The following is an 18,010-nucleotide window of genomic DNA, read 5'->3' as shown; positions in this document are numbered from 1 at the left end:
CCTGCGCAGAGAAGCTCCTAGTCCAGGGGCAGATTGACGAGAAAGACCTTCCTCCAGATCCAGCAGAGAGACAAAGCCTTCCCCTGGAGCTGACACCCTGAATACGTACTTTTAACCTATTTTACTGTGAGAAAATAAATTTCTCTTTGTTAAAGCCATCCACTTGTGGTATTTCTGTTATAGCAGTACTAGATGACTAAGACAGTACTCAAAGTATGTTCTGTGAACCAGCAGCATCAGCATAACCTGGAAACTTGTAAAAATGTATCATCTTAAGCTCAACCTCAGACCTGCTGCATCAGAGGCTGCAGCTTAACACGAGCTCCAGGTGATTCGTATGATCATTACAGTTTGAAAGGCGCTATTTTAATCTGTTTGAACCTGTTTCCTCATACTTATCTTACCAGGTATCATGAGGATTAAACGTATTCAAAGTGCCTGGCAAACAGTAGGTGCTAAATAATTATCATCTTCCTTTGCCCAGAGCCTAGCACTGCCCATGCACCTCTGTTCAGTCTCTGTCTGCCTGTGCCCTTCTCATTGGCCTGGACTTCTGACCGCTGACCTTAACTTACTTAGTCAGACCATGCCACTTGGCCGGTGCCGTAGACTCTGACCTTAGCTCTTTCCTTGGAGTCCCTAGTGACTGGCTATGGCCTCTGACTATGCCCTTCAGCACTCCCTGCTGACCCAGACTCCTCCCAAGCCCCACCTCTCTTGGCCTGTTCCATCCTATGAACACTGAAGACCCTTTGGCAGCACTTATTTTTGTCATGTTGCCATTGCTCAAAATGGCCTTGGAACTACCCCTTGGAATTTGCCTTGCATGGTGCCTAGCCCAGAGTATGCACTCAACTAAACATGCGTTAGGGGAATGCATGAAACAGAAGGATTTGTACTGGGGTGTGGTGTTAGGAAGGAAGCCCTGGTGGCACGGTGGTTAAGCACTCAGCTGCTAACTGTAAGGTCTGCAGTTGAACCCACCAGCCACTCCATGGGTTAAAGATATGGCAGTCTGCTTCTATAAAGATTACAGCTTTGGAAACCCTATGGGGCAGTTCTACTCTGTCCTACAGGGTCTCTATGAGTCAGAATCAACTGGACGGCAACAGGTTTGGTTTTTTTTTTTTGTTTTGGTGGTATTAGGGTTTAGTATCTCTCTTTTCGAATTCCATCTCTTTGCTTTTCCTTATCCTCACTTTTCTTTGCATCCAAAAAGCGAGATGCGGAAGGATGAGATGTAATGTGGGCCTAGGAAGAAAGAGCCAAAGAGACCGCCCAACCTGTCTGGATTCTAGAACTCAAGCCTCTATGCAAGGGAGCCCTAAGGGTTCAGCCCTGTTCACTATGGTTCCACACTGAGGTTTGAGGCCCTATCACCAGCAGGTAACAAAGTGTTCTGAGCCTGGCCAGGTACTCTGTATTTAGGTCACTATAGGCTGTCTGTGTCCTACCCAATCTCCTTTACCAGCCAAGACACCCATCTCCCAGCTGCTGCAAGAGCTGAAAGCTAAAAGCTTCCATCTGTGACCCTCTTTGGATAATTGACTTTGGATGAACTGTCTCACCTAGAGAAGCTTGGGATGTGTCACATATTCCCCAACCCCTCCCAAGAAAAAAAATCAGCCAGTGGTTGATGGATACAGGTACAAGTGCACGTTGGCATTAGGTGGGACGGATTCTCCTCTGGAAAGAATCATGTAAGGAGCACAGGGGTCAGGTAGAGCATTAGAGCTCAAGTTGAAATCAAACCAACAAGGGACTTGGAAACACTGGATCCCAGAGATGATGAGATGCTCCAGTTGCTCATGTATACTCCTAGGAAACTCTCGTGTCTCCAGTTGAAATCAAACCAACAAGGGACTTGGAAACACTGGATCCCAGAGATGATGAGATGCTCCAGTTGCTCATGTATACTCCTAGGAAACTCTCGTGTCTCCAGTTGAAATCAAACCAACAAGGGACTTGGAAACACTGGATCCCAGAGATGATGAGATGCTCCAGTTGCTCATGTATACTCCTAGGAAACTCTCGTGTCTCCAGTTGAAATCAAACCAACAAGGGACTTGGAAACACTGGATCCCAGAGATGATGCGATGCTCCAGTTGCTCATGTATACTCCTAGGAAACTCTCGCATCTCCAGTTGGGTTCTTCAGAAGACGACGCTGCAAAGCAATTATTAAGGGTGTATTCCCAGGAGAAGCTGGTAAGCAGACGGGGAAAACAAGACAGGGAAGGGGTGGGGGGGAGCATGGTGTAATTTCAGGCTGTTCTGCAGAGGCAGCTTCAGCAGGATACACCTGAAAAACTTTGGAGTGTGAGTTTGTATAGTCCTACACTAATCGGTAATTGGCTGCTGCCCACAGTTCCTTGCCATGTAGCCCTCTGCAGAGGCCCTCTCATAACATCGGAGCTTACTTCTTTAAGCCAGCGATAGAAAGAGAGATGAATGCTAGGAAGATGGAGTTGTATTATGTATATTAGATATAATGTAATCATGGGAGGGACATCCCAACACCTTTGCTGCATTCTATTAATTAGACCCAAGTCCAAAGTCCTGCCTACTCTCAAAGGGAGAGGATTATACAGGGCACGCATATGGGGGCTATACTAGGGCCTGTCGCCCACAATGGGTATGAAGAGAGGATGTTTGTTAGGAAGTCTCTTGGTGAAAGATGAAAAAAGTCTTGTGGTGGAGGAGAAAGTTGGTTTAGTCTCCACTCTTCCATTCATACTAGCCTGGTCTTTAGCAAAAAGCAAGGCCTTTCTTGTGTTTACTTGGAATGGTTTTGATCTATTACCTTGCTTCCTGACCTGGCTTTCCTGGGTTCGTTTTGACAGCACATTCTCATCTGCCTCCTGACCACTGGCTCAGCCTTAGGCTGTCTCCCTCTAGTAAGACAACCTTGCTTTAACTCTGCATTCTTACGGCTGCTGCCTCTGGTCCCACACTGGTTACCTTTTTCCAGGTAATTTCCTGCAACCATTTTCATGTATTTGATCATAACCATCCTATGGTAAAAGGCTAAGGCTCACTGGGTCAAACATTGCACATTATAATTATCAAATGATCAGATCTTAGTTAAGTTTCTTTCAGGTAAAAAGAGGCTAAAATAGATTAATTGTACTTGACAGCCTTGGTAAAATTGACATTATTTAGATTTATTTTTAGCCTTGGGTTTTTTGTTTGTTTTTTTTTAAACCTATAGAATTTTTTTATAGAATACCAGTTTTAGAAAATTTGGCTGGCATTCTGAAAAATCACATTTTGCTGAAAGCTTGTTGGATTCAGAGCTCATGTCTTATGTAAATTTGAAGATTTTTATGCTTAAGAGCTTCAATTTGTTCTTTCTCTTTCTAAGGTCTTAAAGCGTCATTATACTTTATTCCATCAATGGAAACAGTTAATAGTAAACACTAGGGGATTAAAAAATAATATGCTATTCATTCAGCATTATCAGCAAAACCTAATCATCAGAAAAACAAAAGGAATTTAAGAACTGAAGATCATTTTAGAGCTGGACCAGGTCAGGGATGGCAAATATTCAGCACAGCAGCAGCCTCTACTGCCCATTCCTGTGCCCGTGGCAGAAATCACCAATCAGTCACAGTATCTTTCTGTTGAGTCCTGATGGAGTTTTAGAGTTCTTCTGAACTCTGGGAAACTACTATATATTTAGGTAGGGCTATTCAGTTACAAATAATAGAAACCAACCTGAGTCAGTTTGAGAAAGTAAGGAGGAATTTCATACAATCATACAAGGGTTTCCCAAAAGACTCAGAACAGGAATACAGATAGGCCTTCGGAACCAGAAAGCTGTAAGGACAGTATCCTTTGTCTCTGTGTTTTTGCATGCCTGTTTCACTTTTTCTGTCTACAATCTGACTTTCTCTACCTCTCCAGTCTGCTTGATGTCATGTGGCCACCCCAGAGCACCCATGTTTATTTATTTCAGTTATAGCCACCTGCAGAGACTATGTCTGAATCTCATTACTAAAGTCCAGAGGAAGAGACTCTGATAGACTGTGCTTGGGTCACATGGCCACTCCTGGTCCAATCAGCCCTAATCTAAAAGGTGGTATCTAACACTCAAAATAAGGTCCGTAGGTGACACAAGATGTTTGCACTTAACTGCTAACCTAAAGTTTGGCTGTTTGAACCCGCTCAATGGTATCGTGGAAGAAAAGGCCTGCCAACATACTTCTTTTAAGATTACAGCCAAGAACACCCTGTGGAGCAGTCCTACTCTGTAACACACAAGGTCACCACGAATCAGAATCTACTCAATGGAGGGGGGGCCAAGATGGTGGAGTAATCAGATGCTGCCTGTGCTCCCTCTTATAACAAAGACCTGAAAAAACAAGCGAATCAATTATATATGATAATCTAGGAGCCCTGAACATCAAAGGCAAAGTTGAGGAATTGGACTGAGCGGCAGGGGGAGGGAGAGACAGTTCGGAAGCAGCAAGGAGTTGCCAGACCTGACCTGGCAGGAACTAGCACCCTGTAGGCCAGATCTGCCTGTGTGAGCATGGTAAGGCAAGTGGTGGCATTTGGGACACGTTTTCCACATCAGGAGAGACTGAGCAGTGGAGGGTTCACTCATGCCTCCAGAATCAGAGAAAAGTGGTGCTCTCAGCATAGGTACTTGCATCTACCATGGGGACTAAAAAACACCCCTTTGGAAAAAAGCGCTCTCTCATTTAACTAGTCCCTCCCCACTCTGTACAAGTCCAGAGCCAGCTTCAGTGATAGTCACTTTCCCTGGGCTGAAGTAAGACCTGTTGTGCACCCTGAGCCATCCTCCCAGGCTTGGAGAAGGAACAAATTAACAAATGGGGAAAAAATAATCTGCCAGTTCCTCTAAGCTGGGAACTCAGGGCAGAAACAGCTCATTTGCCTAGGTACAAGCATAAGCAGTCCACAGACTCTGAATGCGTTTCAGCCTTGTATAGACCTGTGTGGGCCCATTTCAGCAGCATAGACCCTCATTAGCACAGTACAACAGTATATATATATCTGAAGTCTAACTTCAAGTGTTTCAGCCTTACAGTGGAGAGGCAAGTTTGTGATAAACCACTCTGCCTATTAAGCAGGATCCTCACCTACCCACATCAGGGGCCTGAGGACTGGTGGCTTCACCCACATCACCTAGCCACCCTCAACAGGGGTTCAAAGATAAGCGGTGCCTCCCAGTTCTTATAGCCAACAGCACTGGGTGCCCCTAGTCCAGCTACAAAACCCACCCACCTAGGCGCCCTAGGGAACAGGGACACACTTTCCTCACAGACACTCAGGGGAGGTTGTCAGTCCCCTGCCTTGCTCAGCGCGTGACCCCTTACTGCAGCCAGATACCTGTGCCTATACCAATCACCTCTGCTCTTCTAAGACTGTAGGTGAGAGCCTGCACCACACACTTGGTGACTGACTACCTGGACACCTGAGATGAATCCATACAAGAAAAGTAAATGAACTCCTGGGCTCATATACCTGGTAAGAGCTCTAACCACCTAGTGACAGGACATTAGAGCTTCAAAGGCATCAACAATCAAACTAGCTCACTCAAGCAGCCTGTGTTGGCGTATTAAAACAAAAGAAAACAAGAAGCTAGGACATAGTAAGCAAACATAAAATAAATAAATACAACAATTTATTGATGGCTCAGAGACAACAGTCAATATCAAATCACATAAAGAGGCAGACCATGGTGGCTTCAGCAAGCTCCCAAAACAAAGAATCAAGAAATCTTCTGGATGAAGAGAACTTCCTGAAAATATCAGAGGTAGAATACAAAAGATTAATACACAGAGCTCTTCAAGAGATCAGGAAGGAGATCAGGCAAGACACAGAACAAGCCAAGGAATGAACAGACATAGCATTAGAGGAACTTACGAGGATTAGAGAAGAGCAAAATGACAAATTTAGAATCAACTCAACAGCAACTAACAACAACAACAACAGCACTTAAAATAGCTGCCTAGTGCCCATTCCTGTGGAGTGGGGAGTGGTTCTCAGAGAGGGCAGGAATGGCTCACAGCCTGGGCAAACAACCTGTAGATGTTTTTCTGCTACTTTTATCAATCAGTGAGACAAGTGAGAAAACAAATTTTCTCTTCAAGACAATAGAATTTTCTTTGATAATGAAAATGGTATATAGTTGCACTCTCCAATGCAGTAGCCTCCCGCCACATGTGGGTAACGAGCATTTGAAATGTGACTGAGGAACTGAATTTTTAATCTTTTTTATTTTTAATATATTTAAACTGAAATGGCCATAAGTAGTGAGTGGCTACCATATTGGACAATACAAACCTATTTGGTCTTTCTGGTTTAAAGATAAGGACATTGGGCTTCTAGATCACCCAGCTAGTTGAGAACATGACTAGAACTAAAATCTTGGTCTCTCCTCTCTTTTTAAATTTTCCATCCTATTAATTGGAATTGAGGAGGTGATTTTCCCAGATAATTCAAATTTGCCATTTTAAATCTCCGTACCTAACCATTCTTTGATGTAAAGTTTTCTAAAATGTATTACACACTTCTCTGTCTTGGGAAAAAAGCCCATGTGATCATAATTGTTACTGTTGTTAGTTCCCACCTAGTTGGCTCCAATTCATGACAACCTCAGGTATAACAAAATGAAACATTGCCTGATCCTGCGCCATCTTCATGGTTGTTGGTATATTTGAGCTCATTGTTGTGACTATTGTGTAGTGCTTTCCAACCTACGAGGCTCATCTTTCAGCACTATATCAGACAATATTCTGTTGTGATCCATAGGATTTTCATTGGCTAATTTTTTTGAAATATATCTCCAAGCCTTTCTTCCTAGTCTGTCTTAGCCTGGAAGCTCTACCAAAACCTGTCCACCATGGGTAACCCTGCTATTTGAAATACTAGTGGCATAACTTCCCGCATCCCAGCAACATGCCAGCCACTACAGTACAACAAACTGACAGTCGGGTGGTGGACCGTAATTGTAAACAGTCCTCAATAACACAAAGTTGTAACTGTGAACCTCATTCTGGGTTTTAAGAGTGATGCCCTCAGATCAGGGCCTAGTGAAGCTTACAGGGCTGTCTTCACCATACTCACATCTCTACAGCTGGGAAGCAATTCAGCTGTTTCCTCTCCCCTCATCACATCATGACGTGGTAGCTTCTGACAGCATCTGCCCTGCCTTCACTAGCTCACTACAAACCACCTACATGAATTTGATTCACCAGTGGGCTTAATTTGACCCACAAGTCCACATCCTTAAGTCTGGGGGATGTTTCACAACTGAGTCAACTATACAAGGTTTTATACAAAATTTTTTCCACGATGTGCAGGCATTTTTCATAACGAATATCCATTGCCATCAAGTCAATTCCGGCTCATAGCAACCCTACAGGACAGAGTAGAACTGCCCCACAGGGTTGCCAAGGAGTGGCTGGTGGATCTGAACTGCCAACATTTTGGTTAACAGCCAAGCTCTTAACCCTATGCCACTAGGGCTCCTTTTGTCGAAAGGCCTATAATAATGTGAGTTTCTAAAAGGCTAATTGCTGGATAAGTGGTATGGTACTTTATTTTACTTTAATTATACCACTCTAGATATGTCAAGGAAACCCTGGTAGTGTAGTGGTTAAGTGCTACGCCTGCTAACCAAAGGGTTGGCAGTTTGAATCTGCCAGGCACTCCTTGGAAACTCTATGGGGGCAGTTCTACTCTGTCCTGTAGGGTTGCTATAAGTCGGAACCGACTCGACAGCACTAGGTTTGTTTTTTTCGGTTTAGATATGTCACTATTATAATATCCAGGGTACCCAGGCAGGGTAGGATTGTGCACAAGATATTTTGAGAAATGTGACTAAAACTAGCCTTACAGATTAAATTGTGTCCCCCAAGAATGTGTTGGAATCCTAACCCCTATACCTGTGAAGGAGCCCTGGCGGCACTGTGGCTAAGTGTTCAGCTGCTAACTAAAAGGCTGGCAGTTCGAATCCACCAGCTCCTTGGAAGCCCTGTGGAGCAGTTCTACTCTGTCCTACAGGGTCACTATGAGTTGGAATCCACTCCACAGCAACGGGTATGGTTTGGCTTTTTTATACCTGTGGATGTAATCCCATTTGGGAATATCAGTGCAGGGTGTGTCCCAAAACTAATCACTTCTGAGTGATATAAGGAGCAGCATAGACACAGAGGCAAGCAAGCCTCCAGGTGAAGATAGACACTATCTGAAGACAAGGGAGGCTGTCCAGTCTACAGACCCAGAAACTCCAAGGGCTGCCCGCTACTCAAAGCTGACGTAGACAAGAAAGGACCTCTACCTACAGCCAGTGCCTTGAATTTAGACTTCTAGCCTCTTGATTTGTGAGAAAATAAATTTCCGTCTTTTAAAACCACCTACTTGTATTATTTCTGTTATTGCAGCACTGAGAAAACTAAGACAATTAGTGTCTTAGTCATCCAGTGCTGCTATAACAGCAATACCACACGTGGATGGCTTTAACAAACAGAAGTTTATTTTCTTACAGTAAAGTAGGCTAAAAGTCCAAATTCAAGGCATCAACCCCAGGGGAAGACTATCTCTCTCTGTCAGCCTTCTCATCAATGTTCCCCCAGACTAGGGGTTTTTTCATGCAGAAACCCTAGGTCCAAAGGACGTGCTCTGCTCCCAGCATTGCTTTCTTGGTGGTATGAGGTCTCCCTGTCTCTCTGCTTGGTTCTATCTTTTATATCTCAAGAGATTGCCTCAAAACAAAATCCAACCTTGTAGGCTGAGTCCTGTCTCACTAATACAACTGCCACCTATCCGCCCTCATTAACATCATAGAGGCAGGATTTACTACATACAGGAAAATCACACAATACTGGGAATCATGGTCCAGCCAAATTGATACACACATTTTTGGGGGAACATCATTCAATCCATGACAACTAGATACAGATTATTTTAGATGACTTTCCTTAGCCGTTTTTCCTTAGTATGTTCTCAGGTCCTGTAATATGAACAGTTTTGTGAGTCTTTTGAAAATATTCAAAAACTAAAGTGGAATTTAAGAAAGCTAAATCATCATAATAAATTTACCTCACTAACTCTCCACTTATAGAGAGGCCAGGCTTCCAATAACTGTATCCGTCCTAAACTTATTAGAGAGCATGGGAGCCAGAAAGGGCTCAGAGCAACAAGAGTACTTGTCCCAAAGCCCATGCATTAGAGCCCATGGCAGCACCCCGGGAAATAAGGCATTTGGATAGCCTTAAGCCTAGGTCTCCTGCTCCACTCCTGGAGCTGGGACTGAGGGTGTGTGAGGAGGGTGGCTTAGGAGGAAATCTGCATTCTGCTGCCATATCCTGGGCCACCAAACCCCAATAAATGATTATGCACTCTTTTCACCAACTCTGGGAAGAATATAATACATTTTAGAAAGATTTTTATACACAATTAAAATGTTGGCTTTTTTTTTTTTTTTACATCTATTAGGGTAGTTTTCAGTTATCTGGAAAAACTATGTAAAGGCACCACTGTCAGTCAGGTGTTCCTGTATTTTTACTTGGCCTTTTGGAACAGCTTAAGGATTTGCTCAAGGGAAGCACTCATTTTGCCTATAAGCTGTTTTAGCAAATGACTTTACTAAACATGTTTATTGCTCCATTAGTTATTTTTAGTCAAGTTCTGATTATCCACATGGCAGGTTCCTGGCACAGTTTTCAGCCCTCTGTTTGCCTTTCTCACCTCCCACCGACATACGTTTACTGAAGCTTGTAGCAACTTAGAATCTCCCCTGAGTCACAGCTCCCCTTCCGCCAGGTCCAGCTCAGCAACCCACCTCCATCCCCAAGATACCTACAAACCCAAACAGCAGTAACCTACCTCTCCCCTCAGTCTGCTTCCACCCCACATCCTCCACCCAGTTTTCCCCAGAAAAGTATGAGGTTTGCCAGAGAGAACGCACAGAGGAGGAGGACCTTGGAACCGGCAGCCCACAGAGCACATTGGTGCACACGTGTCCTGGGCACCCGAAGGCTAAGGTAAGGGTTACCAAATAGGGCAGGGAGGGGGAAATTCAATAGCTTTCCATCTCTTCACAGCGTGGCATCCTTTTGTTTGAAGTGTTATGTATTCCCAAGACATGTGACACACCCACACCTCCTCAAATTCCAGATGAGTACAAAAACACATTCCTAAGTCTCCCCAGAATCATTTCTTTTGTAGCTGCACTTTGGCCTCAGTGAAAGTGGCACTGGTACTTTTTATACTGAGAGGTTTCTTCTAGGTCTCCTAATGCCCAAGCCAGGACAGTTGCCACGCTAGCTTCAAGCAGTGGTTCTCAGCCTTGGAATTCTGATGGCCAGGCTTCACCTTCAGAGATCCTGATTTTAACTGGTCTGAGATAAAGCCTGGCACACCAATGGCACACTGATTAAGAGAATGGCTGCTGACCAAAATGCTGGCACTTCGAGTCCACCATCTGCTCCTTGGAAGTCCTATGGGGCAGTTCTACTCTGTCCCATAGGGTGGCTGTGAGTCAGAATCAACTCGATGGCAACTGGTTTTGTTTTTTTGGTTTTTGAGATAAAGCTTGGAGTTCCTGGGTGATGCAAATAGCTAGGCACTCTGCTGCCAACCAGAAAGGTTGGCAATTTGAATTCACCTGGAGGCACCTCGGAAGAAAGGCCTGGTGATCTACGTCTCAAAGGTCATAGCCATTAAAAATCCTATGGAGTGCAGTTCTACTCAGACACGTGGAGTCTCCAGTAGTTGGATTCCAGGGCAATTAATTATTTGGGTTTTTTTTTTTTTTTTCTTTGAAGGTGAGGCCTGAGCTTTCGGATTTGTAAACATTCCCCAGGTGATTCTAATGTGCAGCCAAAGTTGAGAACCACTAGGTGAACAGTGATTGTGTTGTTGGGTGGAAACCGCAGATTTTGCCCAGTAAAACTTGTCTCAGCCAATAAACAAGAGGTCAAGGTAGGAGATTAGAAAGGCACCTTTATTTCATTGCACAAGGAAACAAACAGTTGGGGCTGCTGCCTCCAAGACTGCTCAGTGAGGGTGAAAGGGAAGGTTACTTTTATGGGGTTTACAAGCAGGAAGTTCACAAAAGTTATCTCAGCAACATTTTTAATCATACTATGCAGGCATATTCATACTACACATTGCGTATTCAGAAAATAGTGGTTAAACTCCACCTAGGGGCAGGGAAGTTACTATTTACGTGGTACTTAATGAGCTAAAAGGTTATCCAGAATGTCAATATGGTGCCTGTCATGGATTGAATTGTGTCCCCGAAAAATATCTGTCAACTTGGCTAGGTCATGATTCCTTTGTATCACTGTATGATTATCTATCATTTTATCATCTGATGTGATTTCCCTATGTGTTATAAATCCCATCACTATGATGTAATAAGATGGATTAGCAGCAGTTATACTGATGAGGACTACAAGATTAGATAGTGTCTTAAGCCAGTCTCTTTTGAGATATAAAAGAGAGAAGCGAGCAGGGAGACATGGGGACCTCATACCTCCAAGAAAGCAGTGACGGGGGCAGAGTGCATCCTTTGGACCCTGAGTCTCTGTGCAGAGAAGTTTCTAGTCTGGGGGAAGATTGATGAGAAGGCTGATAGAGAGAGAAAGCTGATAGAGAGAGAAAGCCTTCCCCTGGAGCTGATACCCTGAATTTGGACTTTTAGCCTATTTCACTGTGAAGAAATAAATTTCTCTTTGTTAAAGCCATCTATTTGTGGTATTTCTGTTCCAGTAGCACTAGATGACTAAGCACCTAAACCAGTTTCTACTGATTTCTCCTAGTTTTGGGCAGCAGTTTAGGAAAGGAGAACCATGATGTTAATGTAAAGCTACAGGACATGTCAAGCAAGCTGCATGAGGCAGTGGAATTTTCCACAGCCTGGGGACTTCTGTCTTAATTGTGCGTGTGGTTCTTTGTACAGCTGTGGCTTTGCTGATTTAGAATAAATGTTTGAATAGGAAGGGGCTAAGACATGCACACTCATAGAACAACTCAGGAGCTGTTGTATATTTCCAGGGTCAACATTTCATTCACTCAGTCATTCAACAAACATTTATTGAGGGCTTCTGCTAGGATGGGTGGATGAAAAAAAATGCATGATGAAGTCACTGCCCTCAAGGCATAAAAATTCCCCGGAAGAATCCTTCAGATGTGTTCTCTGGGCCCCCAGGCTCCCCGAAAGAGGCAGTGAACTCTAGCCTTCCTTCTTGCTGTTCATCCCCAGCTGGTGTCTAATGATTCCCCTCAATTTGCATCATGATTTGACTGAACATACAGAATCTTGACGCCCGTAGTCTCTGGTTGCTCTATAAAGTGCAGTTGCTTGAATTATAACAGTTATCTCTGCTAATAAAGTTCACTTTTTTACTGCAGAGTTATAAATACACACGCAGCTTGCACATCCAAGGAGGCATGTGGGAGGAAACGCTAAGCTGTGGCTAGAACAGAAGCCACTCCCTGGCACCTGCACATGCATAAATTTCCTGATACCACCTCCCCCCCCCCCCCCCAAAAAAGGCTCATCCTCAGGGCTTTCTTATAAACAGGAGTTACTGTAAACAGCCCTGGTGAGAAAATCAGAAATTAGTATCCTTGATATCTGCATTCATTCCGTGGGCCCCCAAACGCATTCACAGCGCTCACCTCTCCCTCTCCAAGAGGAAAACTCATCCTGCAGTCGTTGAGGAGACTGGCGTGGAATTCACTGGAATGTAAAGCGACAGCCGAGTGGTGATCAGGGGGCAGGCTGCACTGCAAGCAGCAGAAAGGGGATAGAGCTGATCTTACAAGACTCTGAGCTGTGCAACTTAGTTCATTAAATCTAGGACGCGCTCAGGGTACTGGCAGGGCATATGTAGAAGCAGCAAACAAATCTGGCCTGTGGTCTGGAGAAGAATGGAAGCTAATGGAAGAATTTGATAAAAGGAGCTTTGACTTTTTACTGAATACAGTAACACTGTAAATTACAAATCAGCTAACTGTAATTTTAAAATTTAGCCTGGAATTTGAACTGCTTGCAGGAGATTTTACCTTGTAGGTAATAACAGGTATGCATGGTGAATGTTATGCATATTTCTTTAAAATGTAGAGCTACCTACTGTGGTAACAAATGCTTATTTGCAAAGAAAATTATGATTATGGTGCAATACAGCATGTAGCAGACCCTGCCAGCTGTCCAACCAACAGCTTTTTCCTTGTTTTCTTGCCAGGTGAGCCTTGATTTGGGGTGAAGAACTTCAACTCTCCCCCATGAGAGGGGTGAGTGACCTTATTCCTACTCCCCAGGATCAAAGTTAAATCCTAATGGGTTTAAGCCAACCCCGTGGCCCATTCCCCTTACTGGGACTGGCTTTGGGGTGGGTGTGAAGGATTGCTAGTTGTCAATCTAGCATGACCACTGTTCCCTTTTACGTCTAGGAACCATGCTTCCCAGCATCACTCTCTCTGTCCAAACCAAAACCACAGCCATTGCCGAAGAGTTGATTCCAACTCATAGTGACCTTATATGACAGAGTAAAACTACCCCATGGGGTTTCCAAGGAGCGAGTGGTGGATTTCAACTGCCAACCTTTTGGTTAGCAGCTGAGCTCTTAACCACTGCGCCACCAGGGCTCCTTGTCTTTGTCCAGTTCCAGGTTATTGCTCATGAGAGAATCTCAGGCAAGATTTAGAAACAGGAAGCCATGGTTCCTTGCGAGATGACTATAACCGTGTAGATAGGCCAATGAGAGATTTCTAGTGGTCTCAGTGGCACACACTTGAAGAACTACCTGCTCAGGTGTGTCAGGCTAAGATCTCTCAGGGTCAACTCCTCTGACCTCCAAGTTCCTGAACTCTGCTCACCCAGCTCTCCTAGCAGTCCTGTGACCCTTTAATTCAGGGCGGTTGTCGTTGTCCGTTGCTGTGGAGGCAATTTCCAGCTCATAGTGACCCCATGCATGCAGAGTAGAACTGCTCCATCGGGTTTCCAAGACTGTGACTTTTGGGAAGCTGATTGCCAGGCCTGTCTCCTAAGGTGCTTCTGGGTGTGTTTGAACTGCCAACCTATTAGCTAGTAGCTGAGTGCTTAAGAGTTTATGCCACTCAAACCAAACCCATCACCATTGAGTGGATTCTGACTCACAGCCACCCTCCTAATTCAATGCTAATGCCTTTATATCCAGGATGCACAGAGTGGCTTTTGTTTTCCGGCCTGAATCCTGACCAAGAGAGTGGCCATGTGGTACCAAACCTGCCAACAGGATGTGAGGGAAGATCAGCTGGAGGGCTTCTCCTGACTTCTAAGGAGACTGTGGAAAATTCAGCCCCTATCTGCCTCTGGACAAGGTGGCATTTGGAAGCAATGCCTAGTACAGCTGTTATGATCTTGCAGCCACCCTGAGGATAGAGCCAATACGCAAGTAGACGGCACAGCCAAGAGACACGCCCAGCAAGAGGACCTGGAGCCCAGAAGTGTCAGCAGCCAATGGCCCTCTAATTGTGCACGCTCATCCCTTAAGGAAGTAAATGTTTAAGATAGTTTGACATTGGCTGCCCTGTTTTCCTGAGGATGAGACATTATATAATGATCCATGCTTGTCCTCCATCATTTCCTCTTTATGCTCTCACCCTCCAGGCAAATGAATACCTTAATTTCTGTCTCAAATGTATCACACACTATTGAGATGACTGTATGAGGTACTGGTTTGCACTGGCAAATGTATCTATAATATTATTACGCCTTGTTATCATTTTTCAAACTGTAATTATACTTTAAAATATACTTACATTGCCAAAGCATTTGTACATTTACACCATTTAAAAATTCCTCTTGTTTTACTTACATAAAGACAGCCCTCACTTTGCATGGTACTGCAGGATTGTAAAAACACCCGTGCCTGCTGAAATCATGCCAAACAATCTTAATCAGGAGGAAAAATTATAATTATTCCATAAATTTTTGTTAAAATATTAAAATTCTTACTTTCAGTTATAAATATATAGGGGGATTCAAAAGATACTAAAACTAGTAGAAACATTGACAATTAAATTATTTTATTTCTTTGTGAAAAATTTACCAAGCATAGTTCAAGCAATGCTTGCTTTCAGATCGTCTTTTCTGTGCCTTGGCAAACTGTCGTACTCCATTCTAAGCTTGGATCAGCTTCCAGCAGTTTTATCTTTGCACCTTCAATGTCACGCAGTGTCTTGGAGAGTTCCTTCAAAGTGAACTTTCTGCCAGAGTCGCTTCCTCCGGAACATCATCCTTTTTACCGCAGCCACCCATCTAGGTTGACACGTTTGCCTTCACTAAGTCCCTCTGGCTGTACACCTAGCGTCTCTTGAGTGGCAGCCGTGTCAAGATTCCCACAATCCCCTGTTTCTTCTCTAATTCCATTTACATTCTACTTGAATTTCACTTTCAACATTATCACTTTTCGTCCCTCTGAAATGCTTTCATCTTTTTTGGCCAATTCTCTCTCTTGTTTACCCAGTGATTTAGAAGCGGGAGATGAAGAAGCAACACAACTATTTGCTTTACTGTCTGTGTGTGAACAATGCTTTAACCAATCACCAACAGGCTTTGAAAGAAGTCACGTGATTGGTCGCTGATCACAAAGCACATCTGTTATTTATGTAGCACTTTGTGGGCCCAAGAGGTAGCAATAAAGTTTTTACTATTTTGTAATTACTCACTGTTAATACGCTGTGTAACTAAAATTCGCTTCATGTTGTTAGGGGACTGGTGATATTTAACAAAGCCATGGTAACTGAACCTTGTGACTATCTGACCCCTGCAAAACAAGAACAGCCTGTGTCACAAATGGTGTGATATTATGACAATTCACTAAGACCAGCTAGTGGTCTTATTTCACATCAACTTCTAGATACATTTGGAAATGTCTTATTAATACTCAATAATGTACTAATTTTGTTGATAAAGCTACCTAATGTATAATAGTATCAGAAACCTGAAAAGCAATGCCCTAAACTACACAGGGGTTTATTTTTCTCTCACCTAAAGAGAAATCTGGAGGTGGGAAATCCAGTGCTGGTACAGTGGCTCCATCATGTCATCGAGGCCAGGCTCCTGCTATCCTTCCATTCAGCCATCCTTAGATCAGGTTTGTCACCTTATGATCACAGGATGATTACTGATGTTATATCCATTACGTTCACCTTTCAGGGAGAAACAGAGAAGGGACAGAGAAACATGCCCCCCCCCCCAAAAAAAATCACCTTCAATGATCTTTCCTGGAAGCCCCTAAGCAGTGACTTCCACTTATAACTCATTGGTCAGAACTGAATCACAAGACAATCTTCAGCTACAAAGTGGGATGGTAAAGAATTCTTTTTTTTTTTTTTTTAACTGGGCACATTGATGCCCTTTATGACATTGGGGATTCCGTTAGTAAAAAAGATGCAGACCGTGGACGTTGGAGAAGCAAATAGCAGTTTCTGCCACACGTTAAAGAGTTACTGTAGATTATAAGCACGTGAAATAGAATAGTGAAAACAAAGGCTGCTGGGAAAGCTCAGGTTTTGGCTGATGCGGTGGCTAAAGACACATTAAATACAAACCTAATTCCTTCCGCTGCTCAAATGGAGCTGGAACTGGGGGCGAAGCTGCTTTTTAGTTGTTATTCCCTCAATAGCCAATTAAAAAAGAAAAGTTCTCCCACCTTAGAGTTTCTTATTTGATATTTAATGTAAATTGGTTTTTATATGTAAAAACTAGAAACTACGGCATTAAATTGCTTATAATGACGAATGATCTATAAAAACTTTATTTTAATTCTGTGCTGTCATGGAAATGCTATTCACCTTTGCTCAAATTTATTTGAACTGTAACATATTGAAAAAGAAATGCAACATGCCTGTGCTTTTCTAAGAGATCTTTAGTACTGCCTGAGGACTTTTTTTATCATGAGATTAACAATGATTTGTTTAGATAGAGCGTTCATGGAGGTTTGCCAATCCACAAAATTTCAGAGGATTTTACAAATATTTCTATGAAGAGTTTTTCAAAAGGCAAATTTTTCCTTATATTTCAACTGACAGGAGAGAAGGAACACAGAAAATGCTGTTTATGGTAAATTACAGCATTTCTTAACTCATACACTCAAACTGTGCCCTTAAATAATAAAGGAAGAGTATGGTACAAATGGTTCGCTCTCTGCTACTAGCCTGAAGGTTGGTGATTTGAACCACCCAGAGGCACTGTGGAAGAAATGCCTGGCAATCTGCTTGTGTAAAGATTACAGCCCCAAAACACCCTACACAGCAGTTCTACTCTGTAACACATGGAGTCGCCATAAGTGAGAATCTACTCAACAGCAATGGGTTTCATTTTGGTCTATATTAGAAACTTTAAACAAATGTATGAGACAATGAAAATAACTTACATAAATTAGAGCTTTGTTGGATTTTCATTGATGCATTAAGATTTTTGATTCTGAACTTCTATAATAAGTTTATTTAGCTAGAGTTAGGATACTTTGGAATTTGGAAGCACACTTATGACTTCACCAATAACTACTCAAGATATGGTAGTATTTGACAGCTAACCAAAAGGTTGGTGGTTCAAACACACAGTGGTTCTGTGAGAGAAGGACCTGGCAATTTGCTTCTGTAAAGATTACAGCTAACAAAACCCTACAGGACAGTTTTACTCTGTCACATGGGGTCACTGTGAGTCAGAATCAACTTGACAGCACCCAACAACAACATACATATATATACATATACACATAGACAGATAGATAGACAGTAGATATAACAAGATAGAGATGGAGAGAGAGGAGAGGAGAGCAGAGAAAGCAAGGACAAGCTTGGGCTTTAGAGTCAAACAGAACTGGGATGAAATATTGGTGCTTATAATTTCATTTATTCAATTGACAAATATGCATTTTGTTCCTACCATACTGCTGGTCTTCGAAAGTAAGGATACAGTCATTGTTTTCCGACAGGTTTCCAAGGAGAGGCTGTGGATTGGAACTGCCACCTTGTGG

At 43.1% G+C, this 18,010-nt stretch overlaps 1 protein-coding gene and 1 long non-coding RNA gene across 4 annotated transcripts in view; one reads left to right on the top strand and one right to left on the bottom strand.

Moving 5' to 3' along the window:
* The window catches only part of LOC126068466 (uncharacterized), a 1,054,989-nt gene that overhangs the window by 958,005 nt on the left and 78,974 nt on the right, over positions 1–18,010 (top strand). The gene's annotated exons all lie outside the window — the stretch shown is intronic.
* On the bottom strand, positions 10,814–16,734 carry LOC126068471 (uncharacterized). Of its 2 annotated transcripts, none has more exons than XR_007515708.1 (3): positions 15,077–16,734; positions 12,663–12,770; positions 10,814–12,325 (listed from the first exon to the last, which is right to left on the bottom strand). It is a non-coding gene; the product is annotated as an uncharacterized LOC126068471 (long non-coding RNA). The 2 variants fall into 2 exon arrangements; XR_007515709.1 differs by having other exon boundaries at positions 12,663–12,723.

The sequence above is a fragment of the Elephas maximus genome, chromosome 27 (genome assembly GCF_024166365.1).
Source record: "Elephas maximus indicus isolate mEleMax1 chromosome 27, mEleMax1 primary haplotype, whole genome shotgun sequence".
Classification (NCBI taxonomy): Eukaryota; Metazoa; Chordata; class Mammalia; order Proboscidea; family Elephantidae; genus Elephas; species Elephas maximus.
This window is presented reverse-complemented; position numbering and strand designations above follow the sequence as displayed.